The sequence below is a fragment of the Dipodomys spectabilis genome, unplaced genomic scaffold (assembly GCF_019054845.1).
Source record: "Dipodomys spectabilis isolate Male_0828 unplaced genomic scaffold, ASM1905484v1 ptg000006l, whole genome shotgun sequence".
NCBI lineage: Eukaryota > Metazoa > Chordata > Mammalia > Rodentia > Heteromyidae > Dipodomys > Dipodomys spectabilis.
Window position 1 is genome coordinate 13694310 of NW_024870683.1, and position 13554 is coordinate 13707863.

A 13554-nucleotide genomic window follows, 5' to 3' on the forward strand; every position below is an offset into this window, starting at 1 on the left:
TGAAGAATTTAAGAGACAAAAATAAATCATTTGTAGTTATTTGCATTTTTTCAGTATTCTTTATTTTTTAATTTTTTATTATTATCTTTAAGTAGTTGTACAAAGAAGTTCCCCTTCTACAAAACAGTATATGAATGCAGGTGTCTGACAACATTGTCACCCATGGCTTCTAACCCATCTCTTCTCTCACTTTTTTTAAAATTTAGGTTAGGTGATATTATTCTTTATTTTTGCAAAACCTCCATATCGAACTGTCATAATTTCACTCATGGAATAGTCTATAGATCTATAGTTGTTAGACCCAACTAATCTGATTCTACTCCTAGTTGTTGATTCTGGCTGATCCTAGATGGTAATGTTTTACTCCCATTGTCTATTGTCTATAGTTGCTTATCATTTTATTTAGTACCAATGTTGATTTGGAACAGATACTTGACTATATTCAAACTGTAAGTGGCACAAAATGGTATTGCTTTCTACACCATGGATAGCGGACTCTCTGCAGACAACATTTTTCAACTATTACTATCGGTCTTTCTTACTTTTGACATGATAGATGTGGATAAATGTTTGATTTTTCTCTCTGATGTAATGTCACATAAGGAACACATATTGCCAATAATTTTTATACCAAATCTTCTAAAACCCTTATTTTTGTAGATAAATGGGTAGTGGTCAGAGATATAACATGTTCAAGAATTTTTATTCCTAATGTAACATCCTCAAATTAAAGATAGAGGAGTCTTTTCTCTTTGCTATCTTTATTGCTTTTGACAGTGTATGGTCTGTTTAACACATGGACAACTTTCAAATTTTTGAAGGATTTTATATTGTAATAGCAGAAAACAGAATCAAAATAGCTTAAGCAGAAATGAGACTATTCGTTTTTTGTTTAGCTAGTATCCATTAATATGATACTTTTATATTTTCCTTAAAAGGGTATTACACTGTACCGTAGAAAATATACACATGATATAAATAAGTAAAAAAGATCAAAAGATATAGCCCAGTAATCATAGCTTTTTAAGAAAAGTAATCTAAAGCATTTGCTCCTACACAGACTCTTTCCTGTAGAACATTGTCCTTACTGGATTATATTGAACTATGTCTAAGTATAAGGGGAGCTTATAAGGAAATGGAGCAAACAGTTTGATGATACTGCAGGTATATATGTATATGCAAAGAAAGTGAGTTGTGGATGGAAGACATATTGTTTGACATTATCACTGGAGAATAATGGTAATTCAAGTTTTCATATGAGTAAAATCAATAGTCAGTGAAGAATTTTTGAATGAATATACTCAGGGTAATTGACTTTAAGTTCTTTATACTCACCACAACATACTACCCTCAGGCAAACATCAATGGAAACTTCAGCTATTCCTTTCCTTTTAAAAATATACAATGAGATCATCCAATTTTCAGAATTTCATTTAGCTAAGTGCTTCAGTTTACAGTTTAAATAGAATAAAAGAAGAAAGTCAGCAGCTTTATTTTTTTAATGATGGTACTCTGTTTTGCTAAATTCACTTACCCCAACCCCCGCCTGTATATACACTTGTGTTTTTTTGTATGAAAAGTACAAGGAGTAACTTTACAATTTTACACAATGAATGTTACAACTACTAGATCTCTGTACGTCTAACAAAACAATTTGTGTTTCATCCTCTAAGTCACCTTGAGTTAAGAGGAAACTTGCATGCAGAAGCATAATTTCATCTATAGAGCAGTATCACTTAAGAAAAATCCTGATTTCTAAATAGACATTTCATAAATGTTTTTAAAGTAATCAGAGTAACCAAATTAAGTTACTTTAACTGCACTGAAATTTATGCTGATAGGAAATAAGTGATTATCCTTATACCAGATTGCTTTAGATATACTTATTACACATACAACTTATAAGAATATGCAAATCTGAAAGTCATACAGAATCAATGAAAATTTTTATCACCATTTCTTTGAGTTTAGTGATAAAGCAAGTAATAAAGTCAGCATGTGAGAGATGGCTTCACTGCATTTATGAGAAATAAAGAATCTATTGGCATTAAGAACTGCAAAGAAAGATTACTCCAAAGCTTTAACTTTAGCTAAAAAGTGGTTTTATATAAAAGATTCATGACCTTGACTTGATTAATTCAATATGCTTTATTGCCTAATACTTGGCTTAATTTAAGTTAAATTATCTGCTATTAAAAAGTTTTGCTCTCAGAGCATCTTCTTTATCATCCAGAAGTCAATTTAGCATCTATAAAGTCCATTTATCTATAGTTTCTCCTTTGTAATGTTTTCTGTCATAATGACAACATTTGTGCAACAAGTATCACAACAAGTTGTGACCATCCATACTTTAAGTTGGTTCTTATGCTTAACATGAGAATTTTACAGTAATTATCAACAGTGCTGAAAAAATTCCTTTTCATCTGGTCAATATTCAATCATTGTAGGGATTAGTCTTCCTAAAAACGCATATCATGGTATTAGTTCCACAAATAACACAAGAAATGTAATTTTTTAAAAGTTTTAAAGGATTATTTTTCATTAAGAGAATAGTATGTGAAGAGAAGTGAATTTTGCAGATATTTCTCTTACTGAAAATGATTTGCATTAACTTAACTACTATGGCCCTGGAGTGCCCAGTGACAAAAATTCTATTCAAATATATTTTGGCATAAATATATGTATGCCATATTAAAGATGAGTATTCTATTCTGGGGACCAACTAATTAGCTCAAACACTGCCTGATTTTTATCAATTCTTTGACTTTTATTTAGAAATTTTATCTTTACTTATTTTTATTTGCCAGTCCAGGTCCTTGAAGTTGGCCTGGACACTGTCCCTGAGCTCCTTTTTGCTCAAGCCTAGCACTTTACAACTTGAACCACAGCACTGCTTCCAGGTTTTTCTGTGATTAATTTGAGAGTCTCAAGGATTATCTTGCCCAAATTGGCTCTGAAGTTCAGTCCTCAGATTTCAGCCTTTTGAGTAGCTAAAATTATGGGTATGAGCCACTGAGATATTTCCCCTTCTAAAAGCCTCAGAATCTTATCTGTAAAATGGAAATAATCAAATCTACTAAATTATGTTAGTAAAATGCACCTAAAAATGCTGCCTATGGGTTTGATGTGATCCAAAGTGAAAGCAATTGTACTCCAATAGAAATGTATGTTAACATAATAAAGAAAATAGTTTACAATATGTATAGTTGTGATCATGTAAATGCAGGTGTGGAAATCTTTTGTGTATATTGCCAACAAAATAGTATATATGGTCAGGTGTTGTGGCTCACACCTATAACCCTGGTTATAACTGAGGCTGAGATCTGAGGATCAAGATTCAAAACCCATCTGTGCAGAAAATTCCAGGAGACTCTATCTCTAATTAAACAAAGGGAAAAGTAAGACAGAGCATGAGGCCTTGTATTCAAACTGTAATTTCTGGTATTAGCACACATGTACACATACACGCACATGCATACACACCACACACACACACACACACACACACACACACAAATTGTACTAAATTATTAAGTATATGAACACAGTAAATACATATGTAATACGTATGTAATACGTATGTAATACGATGACATGAAGACAAAATATTCTATAATTTTGAGAGGACAAAACTTAATAATTAAGATGCTGCTAGATCTGACAAAGTAAGGTGTCCTAAGAACTCCTGCCCCACCCATCACCACTTTGTGAGCATGGAATTCTTCCACAGAGAGTGACATTTTCATGAGAAAATTACAAATGTTATGACACATAGAAAACTTAGAAAAAAGATTTAAATAACTTGGTACTGAAATTTTCTTAATAGAGACCCAGAAATATAACAAATCAAAATAAGTTTGGACAAATGGGATTGCATGAAATTGCAGAGCTTCTGTATGGCAAAGGACATAGCTAGTAAGATCAATAGAAAGCCCATGGATTAGGAGAAGATCTTCACTAGCCATACAACGGACAAGGGTCTCATATCTAAAATATACCTGGAACTCAGAAAATTAAATACCCCAACAACAAATCTGCAAAGAAACAACTGCCCAATAAATAATTGGGCTAAAGACTTAAAGAGAAACTTCTCTGAAGAGGAAAGAAGGATGGCCAATAGACACATGAAGAAATGCTCAATCTCCCTAACTATAAAAGAAATGCAAATCAAAACAACATTGAGATACCACCTCACCCCAGTTAGAATGGCTATAATCAAGAAATCCAATAACAACAGATGTTGGAGGGGATGTGGCCAGAAGGGAACCTTACTGCATTGTTGGTAGGAATGTAAACTTGTTCAACCACTCTGGAAAGTAGTATGGAGCTTCCTCAAAAGACTCCACATAGAGCTTCCCTATGACCCAGCAATGTCCCACTTTTAGGCATTTACCCAAATGATCACAAACAAGCCCATACTAAAGCTCCCAGCACAACTATGTTTGTTGCAGAATTATTTACCATAGTTAAGATATGGAACCAACCCAGATAGACGCCCCTCAGTAGATGAATGGATCAAGAAAATGTGGTATATATACCCAATGGAATTCTATGCCTTCAAAGAATGACATTGCCCCATTTATTAGGAAATGGAAAGGCTTGGAAAAAATTACATTAACTGAAGTAAGCCAGGCCTAAAGAAACATAGGTCCCATGGTTTCCCCATTTGCAATAACTAGTATATGTCTGAGACAAGCAGAAACGGTCAGATAAATTGATGTTAGGTGAAATGAACCCCAAGATAAGGATTCAAATGTTTTTTCTTTCTTGCGATTGTTTCTAAAATATGTATAAGATAATTTCTTGGTTGCTTTGTATGTCCTTCCCCCACGGTATAACCCCTATTTTCACTGTATGTGATGTTGGTATAATTTGTGGAGGGGAAGGGAAAAACCAATTGTTTAAATAGGGATACAGATTGGCCCATTGCAACAATCAGATGTACAAGACATTATGTGGAAAAATGAACTTTACAAGTTTGGTGGGGGCGGGGAGGAGATGGGAAGGGATGGGAAGAGGAAACAAAGGAGGAGGCAACAACATTTGATAAGAAATGTACTCATTGTATTCTCCACGTAATTGTAACCTCTCTGTACAGTATTTTCACAATTAAAAAATAAATAAATAAAATAATTTGTTACCAAATCATCTTGTTTCTTCTCTTTCTCTCTCTCTCTTTTTTTTTGGGGGGGGGGTCAGTTGTAGGGCTTGAACTCTGGGCTTGGGCGCTGTCCCTCAGCTCTTCATCTCAAGGTGAGCACTTTACCACTTGAGCTACAGCGCCACTTCCGGTTTTCGAGTGGTTTATTGGAGATAAGAGTCTCACCGACTTTCCTTCCCCGGGCTGGCTTTGAACCGCGATCCTCAAATCTCAGCCTCCTGAGTAGCTAGGATTACAGGCGTGAGCCACCAGTCGGCGCCGGCTATGCTCTCTTCTCTTTCAAAACTTTCCATAATTCCCCTTCCTAACCACCGTCCTTTATCTACAGACTTTTGGAGATGACATGCTTCCCAATGCTAATATAAAAGGTACACCATTATTGTAAAGCAAATAATTTCAGTACTGCAGTGGCAAGATTAAGTATTGAATACTTTTCTCCCTGGTTTCTCTATTCTTTTCAGTTGACAGCAATATCATGGTTTTGCTTTTAAGGGGGTTTGTGAGGGGTTTTAAACCACAATAGGAATTACTTCTGAGAAGTAATCTAATCGGATTCTCTGAGCAGAAGCAAACCTACCATTTTTACCTTTTAATGCTACAGCGATTACTTTGTTCATACATTCTGTTCAACATTTTACAGGATGTCAAACTCCCTTAAAAATTCATAATGCACAATAAACTTAACCTTTTATTTTGCTTCCTTCTCAGCTGTTTTCTGAATTTTAAAGGGTTTCACAGGAACTTAGATGTTATATCTAGAAATTTTACTTTTATGGGGGGGGCAGGGGAGGATGGGAAGGGATGGGAAGGGGAAACAAAGGAGGAGGCTACAATGCTTGGTAAGAAATGTACTCATTATCTTGCCTATGTAACTGTAACCCCTCTGTACAGTATTTTCACAATAAAAATAAATAAAATTAAAAAAAAGAAATTTTACTTTTAGGGAAGAATCCTACAAAATGAAAATTTTTATTGGTGAAGTAATAGCCATTGGTGATCTCATAAGACACAGTGTGAATAAGTGAATGATCTAGTTTTCTGCATTCAACTATAATTCAACTAGAGTATTATAATTTATATCTGGAGTATTCTCCCAAAATTCATCATGATAGGATGTCTTATCCTTAATAGCTAAGAGCTAGGAAATCATGAACAGGAGTTCAAAACTCAAAGTTACAATCATTCTTTCCTTTTTGTGGGTTGATTCATGCAGGTATTTGTTATAAAGGTTGAAAACTAATACTAAGAAGAGATAGGCTGGGAAGGTGGCTCAGTGGCAGATGCTTGCCTTGCATGCATGAGGCCCTGGGTTTGATTCATCAACACCACATAAGCAGAAGAAGCTAGAAGTGGCACTGTGGCTCAAGTGGTAGAGCGCTAGCCTTGAGCTGAAGAGCTGAGGGACAGCACCCAGGCCCAGAGTTCCGGCCCCACAACTGACAAAAAAAACAAACACTGTTTAACATTACATTATATGACTAAATGGAGAACTATTTCTTTTGAAAGCATATTATCAGAGTGAAAATTTGAACCTTAATTATCTGTCTTAAGGTAAAAATGGCTGCTTATTTCAGTAAAAGTTTCATTTTACCCAATAACGAAGGGGAGGGTTTAGACATGAGGCTGCAAGTTTCTGGATTTTATTTATGGAGTCAGTCTGTACCCTCAGTTGAAGGTTGCTTGTTGTTTTGACAAGTCTGTCCCATGAGAATCTTGACATTACATTGCCCTTGCTTAGTGGTATAATTGGGGAGCTTTCCCATATGTGTATATATCTTTCTTAATGCAAAAAAATCAGATAAATTGTAATGGGATTGCAAGCCTGCACTATTTGAACCTCAAGATGCCAGAATAATATCTTTAAAATAAACAGATTTTTGCAGTATTGTGCTTTATGATTACAAACATGAAAAGCATATCATTTCAACTCAATTATTTTATCAGTTTATGAAGACAAACTTACAATTCCTTTCAGTGACACTTTCTCATCATTTCATGATGTAATTGTCATTCAGGTATTTCCCCAGGGCATTTTTTGGTACCAGTTCATTTTTATGCTGCTTATCTCAGAGTCAGTACTTAACCTTTGATCTTTTTAGGTATTCACTTCAACTATTCATTTTAAATGAAAAATGTTATTGCCTAAATTCACCTGGGCTTTTTGAGATTTTCATGTTATTTTTATCACTTTTTTTTTTTTACTATCTTTAAGTAGTTGTACAAAAATGTTGCCATTGAACAAACCAATCTATGAGTAAAATGTAACTTGATCAGCGTCACCCCTTTTAATATTTTTACCAACTCTCTCAAACAAACACCTTCCCTTACTTTTCTTAATTTTGTAGGATATACATGGAATTCTTGACTCTATTCTCTCCCTCACTTGTATGCCTCTCTCCCCTTGGTACCACCACGTCTCTTGCAATTACTCATTTCCTGGTGTTTATTGGCTAGGCTTTGACTTTGACTTTCTAAGGATTACACTATTTGAGTGCTACCTTGAATCTATCATATTTCAGTTAATACATTTGTAACCACTTTCATATCATCCAACATTTACTTATATTTTATAGGCTATTTCGAGCTTCTACGTATGAGGGAACACATGCAACATTAACCTGACTCATTTCACTTAATATAATTTTCTTAAGTCTTTCAATTTCTTTACAAATGGTACAATATCATCTGTTCTAATGGATGAGTAAAATTCCACTGTGTATATATATATATACCACATTTTCTTGATCCATTTGTCCATTGAGGGACATCTGGGTTGATTCCATATGATGGTTATATTGAGTAGTGCTACAGTTAACATGGTTGTGCTGGTAGATTTACTTTAACCTGGTATATAGTACTGGAATTCCTAGCAAGAACAAAACAAGAGAAAATACAAAAGAGATTCAAATAGAAAAGGAAGAAATAAAATGATCTTCTTTGGCAGATCACATGACTCTTAAGGACCCTATTGACTTCCTCAAGCTAATAGAGCTAATTCAAAATTTCAGTAAAGTAACAGAGTAAAAAAAAAATCCATAAAAATCAGTAGCTTTTCTGGACAACTACAATAAGAAGATTGAAACTGAAATCAGGAAAGCAACCTTATTTGCAATAACCTCAAAAAAAAAAAAAAAACAACTTCGGAATTAACCAGGGATGTGAAAGTCCTTTACCGTGAAAACTTTAAAAGTCTGCAAAAGGAATTTGAAGAAGATATCAAAAAAATGGAAAGACCTCCCATATTCCTGGATTAGCAGAATTAACATCATGAAAATGGCAACACTGACCAAAGCAATCTACAAAGTCAAGGTAATACCTATCAAAACTTCAACATCAGGTGCCTGTGGCTCATGCATGCAACGCTAGCTATTCAGAGGGTTGAGATTTGAGGATCGTAGTTTCAAGCGAGCCTGGGCAAAAAAGTTCCCATAAGACTCTTATCTCCATTTAACACTAGCTTGGGCACAAAAAAGCTCAGGAAGGAAGTGGCTCTGTGGCTCAAGTGATAGAGCACTCGCCTTGAGCTGAAGAGCTCAGGAACAGCACTCAGGCCCTGAGTTGAAGCCCCAGGACTGAAAAAAAAAATCAACAACGTTCTTCAGTGAAGTAGGGAAAGCAACCCAAAAATTCATATGGAACTACAACCCTGAATACCAAAGCAATTCTTAGTGGGGAAAGTAGTACTGGATGTACAACCCTACCAAACATCATGTATTTTTGATTAAACAAGAGAGACATTTCACCAAACAATGTAGTGAAAGGCCTCCCTGTTTTATGATGGTCCATCCAGAAGTTGTGTGTCCTATCAGTGAACTGAAAGCATAGAGAACCGGTACAGTGTCATGGCTTTATGTTCATGCATGACAATGAAATGCACTTGTGAGGGAGAACCAATAATTAAAGCGTATGTAAGGATGCCTACAAACATGGCAGGAAAAACAACATATTTTATCTTAATTACTAGCTCTTAATGCATTTTATTCATGTACAGCCTGATTTTCAGATTCCATTTAAATTAAAACAAAATTGGTGCTGAGTATAGACAGAAAGAAAGAGTATTTATTAATACTGTTTATGGAGGATTAAATATTGTATGCAGTGACTACTTTATTTTTTGGATAAATACAAGTAACTTACTAAAAATGTAGAATGTATTTGTAGCTAGGGCTAGAGTTCAGTGGGAGGGGATATGCCTGGCACGTCTGAGACTGGGTTTGATTCTCATCTCACACACACACACACACACACACACACACACACACCAGACAGAAAACAACGCTTTTGTTACTTGACCAAATTTAAGCAGGTTGAAAGCTAGATCATTAGACTCCTTAATAGACTCCATAGCCTTTGCCAGTTTTCATTCCTTCAATCCCTTATGCTTGCTTATTGTGGAGTATCTTTAGTGTATTAGGACTGATTAAACTAATCAAAAGTAAGGGTTAACATATGATTTAGTACCTATTGTCAAATTTTAGGTTATTATTGAACAATAAAATATAATATTCTAAAACTCAGTGGGTTAAAATAATAATTTTTATTTATTTTTTATATCTATTGAATACTGTTGATTTTTAGCTTAGCTATGAGATTCTTGCCTTAGTGTATGTTAGGCCCCCAATGAATTGCATCAGGCAAGGTGTGGATTAGGTAAAGATTGGATTTGTTGTTGAGAGAGAAGTGGGGGTGACTAGGTTAACGTGACTTCGATTTATGAGGTCTATCCTCTTCCAGGAAGGTAGCTTGTGAAAACACACACAATGGTTGCAAAGTTTCAAAATGGTAAGTAGAATTCTGCAGTAGTTCTCAAGGCCACTGAACTGGCATGCACCATTGTTTCTGCTCCATTTTCTTGCCAATGACAAGGCCATCTAGACTTAAGGATTAGAAGAATAGACATCATTTCATGAAGGGAATGTTACAGAAAATCTCATTGGAAAGAAAATTTGATAAAGAAGACAAATAAATAATACCATCCATTTTGTATAATTAAGAAACAATCCCAACATTAAGAAAGATCTCAAAGCATGCTTGAGACCCCCACCTCTGATTTGGAGTATATTTACAGACTTTTCAAAGAAAATTACTTAAATTTAAAAAAAAAACATTTTCTGGCAAAGGGGAAGTAGTTTATTCTATATTTACTATATTTACTTAGTTGTACAAACAATTTCATATTTCTGTAATTTTTTTATATTAGTGTGTTTAGTGATCTAGAGATCAATGTCTTTAAGCCCTAGATGTAATATTGTCAGTAGCAGCATTTCTGCTCTGAGAAAATAAAAGTGCTGTAGCTTTCAAAATAACCTGTTCTAATATGTTAGATGTTAATATGCTAACTAATGGTTAAAATTTAGAATCAAAGTAATTACAATATCTGTGATTCCTATTTCATTGACCCATAAACACACCGATCTCTACAATGCATATTAAAATTCAAAAAATGCAAAACTTTTTCTAGAGTTTAATATCTATTAATACAGTAAGAAATCTTGTTTTAAGGAGGGGTGGGTGATTCTTGGGTTTGAACTGAGGAATTTGCTGAGTTTTTTGCTTATGGCTGGTACTCTATCATTTCAGCCTCCAGTCTGACCTTTTTGATAGTTGAGTGTAGATAATCTCTCAAATTTTTCTGCATACGCTGACTTAAAACCAAATTCCTTAGATCTCAGCCTCCTGTGTCGCTAGGATTACAGTCTAAGCTACAGGCACTTGGAGAAATGTTCTATCCTTTTTAAATTTGTGTGAATGTTACAGACTGAAAGATACAAATGATTTTCCTTTACTAACTTAAAACCTAAGATGTGATTAAAACAAAAGAAAGAGCCAACAGATGCTCATGAGGGTGTGACCCAAAGGGATCCCTAATAAACTGTTGGTAGGAATGTAAATTTGTTCAACCACTCTGGAAAGTAGTATAAATTTTCCTCAAAAAACAAAAAGAAAAAAAATCAAACCCAAACCTAGAACTATCCTATGATCCAGCAATTCCACTCCTAAGCATTTGTCCAAAAAACACAAGCTAAGATATGCTAAAGCCACTTGTAGAATCATTTTATTGCAGTACTATTCACCACAACCAAGTTATGGAATCAGCCCAGAAGCTCCTCAGTGGATGAACTGACAGAAAATGTGGTTACATACACAACAGAATTTTACTCATCCATTAGAAAGAATGATACTGTATTATCTGTAAAGTAATGAAAAGACCTGGAAAAAATATGTTAAGTGAAATAAGTCAGGCCCACTTAGACAGAGGTTGCATTTTTTGACTCGTATATAGGAGCTAGAATCAGCTTACAAACATATAAGTAAGTAGGTTAGGTAGTATGCAAGTGGTAACGAATATATTAATCGAAATATAGTAAGATCAAGGGAGAATTCAAATTCCTTAGAAAGTCAAAATTCAACAAAATAAACACTTGGAAATGAGTACTTGAAAAGGAGTGAGGTTGGGTCAAGAGGAGTGGCGTAGACTACTGAAGTAGAGAGGTGAGGTGATTAGACTGGTTCAATTTATACACAATAAATAAAGAAGGGGTGGGTTGGGAGAGATAGATGAAAATGTTGCAAAGGTGACATGGATCAGTATTCATAAACTGCTTTGTTTAGTGACTATGCCTTTGTAGAACTACTTAAAGATAAGAAAATAAATAAAGAAAAAGAGCCAAAAATTCACTCTAAGTTTATTGTCAAGAAATTTTGTAAACACAATATATTCAGCCAACACAAATCTGGGTACCTACATTTCTGAGAGGTTACAGTCATAGCTGCTTTGTGATTAGTTTTTTTTCTCAGGCAAACATCAATTCATTCTTTGTACAATCAATACACAAAAGTGCTATGGTTAGACTGGCAGCTACTTCTTTCAAGAGACAAACCTAGCACTCTTATCTGTTTAGAAAAATCCTTGGTATTGTTTAGGTCATAAGAGGGAGCTATGAAATTGGAGTTATTTCAGAATAAAACAATCATATTTGATGTACACTTTGGACTACAACCCCTATGAGATAAAGTAAATGAAACTTTGGATCCTTTCACCTAAAGGCAGAAAGAGTAATTGGGGGTGCACTAGAAGAAGGTTGGAGTGTATGAAATAGCCCCACACAATAGATGAGGAGCCAGTCTCCTGTTTCTGGACACAAGAGGAAAAGGGCTCTAATTAGATTATAAATCAGAGAGACAGTCTATCCGAGAACAGTTATAAGATCCTGGAAAGAATTATTTGTAAGGGGAAGAGTAGAATCAACTTCTAGATGAGAAGAGTCAATATTTAATGGTACTTTGAATAGCTCAGGCTGAGGGATGACTTAGCTGACCTTTTTGGGAACATCCTAGCCCCTTGATGTGGTAACAAGAGGCTTCAGTGCCATATTTTAAAGACAAGTTTAAAATAGATCTCAATACTTCTGAGTGGAAATAGAATTCTGTACGGCAAGTTTCAAATCAGTCTCACCCAACTACTAATTTGTTCTAAGAGAATGAATAAAATAAATGTTTTCTGACAAATCACAAAAGGATCAAGTGTTAATGTCTAATAATCATTTAAATGCCAACATCTAACAAACTGAAAAGCCAGTAGAAATGGGCTGTTAGTGGTGTTTTGCAGTTGTTGAATTATTCTATAGAGTGAAGTAAAAATAAACCAACAAAACCATTAAAGACATATCCAAATGCAAATTCTTGAAGTATTCTGTTCAAAACATGAACAAAATGTGTAGGAAGAATTATCACAACAGAGAACTGTCTATCAGAAACCGGGAATAGCATACTTACACATTTTCCCAAACTATCCCTCATCTCTGGGTTAACAATAAAGCTGTGTGGGTTTCTTTGTAGAAAAGGTAGAATAAGTATTAGATTTTTATTCTAAAGAGATAGAATGTACCAAGTAAATATTTTTAAGGCAGTGAGTAAACTAAACCTAGAGTAGGTCAACATAGGTTTACAGGTTAAGAACAAATGTGTATTTGCTCTTTCAGCTTGGCTTTGTTTTTGTTTTTTCATTTTTCTTCTTTATTGCAGAAGAATTGCCAGACAAAATTGAGTATATTTAGTCTGTACAAAGACTATATTTTGCTCTCCGTAAATGTATTATTAAATAATTGCCAAAATCAAGCTCTCTACCACCTAACTCACAAAGTCATAGCTCCTTTTTTTCTTAAGTTTTTTTTATGATGTCATATTCAGGGAAATGAATGGTCCTGGAAAAAAATGATGTTAAGTGGCATAAGTCCCGTACAGAGAGATAAAGGACACATGTGGAAGTTAGCTCTAAACTATAAGCATGTATATAAACTTACAGTCACATGCATTTATGCACAAACATATCAACTAAAGTATGGTGCATGAAACAGAGGATTCCAATGGCATAGCTTCTTTGAATAAGTAAC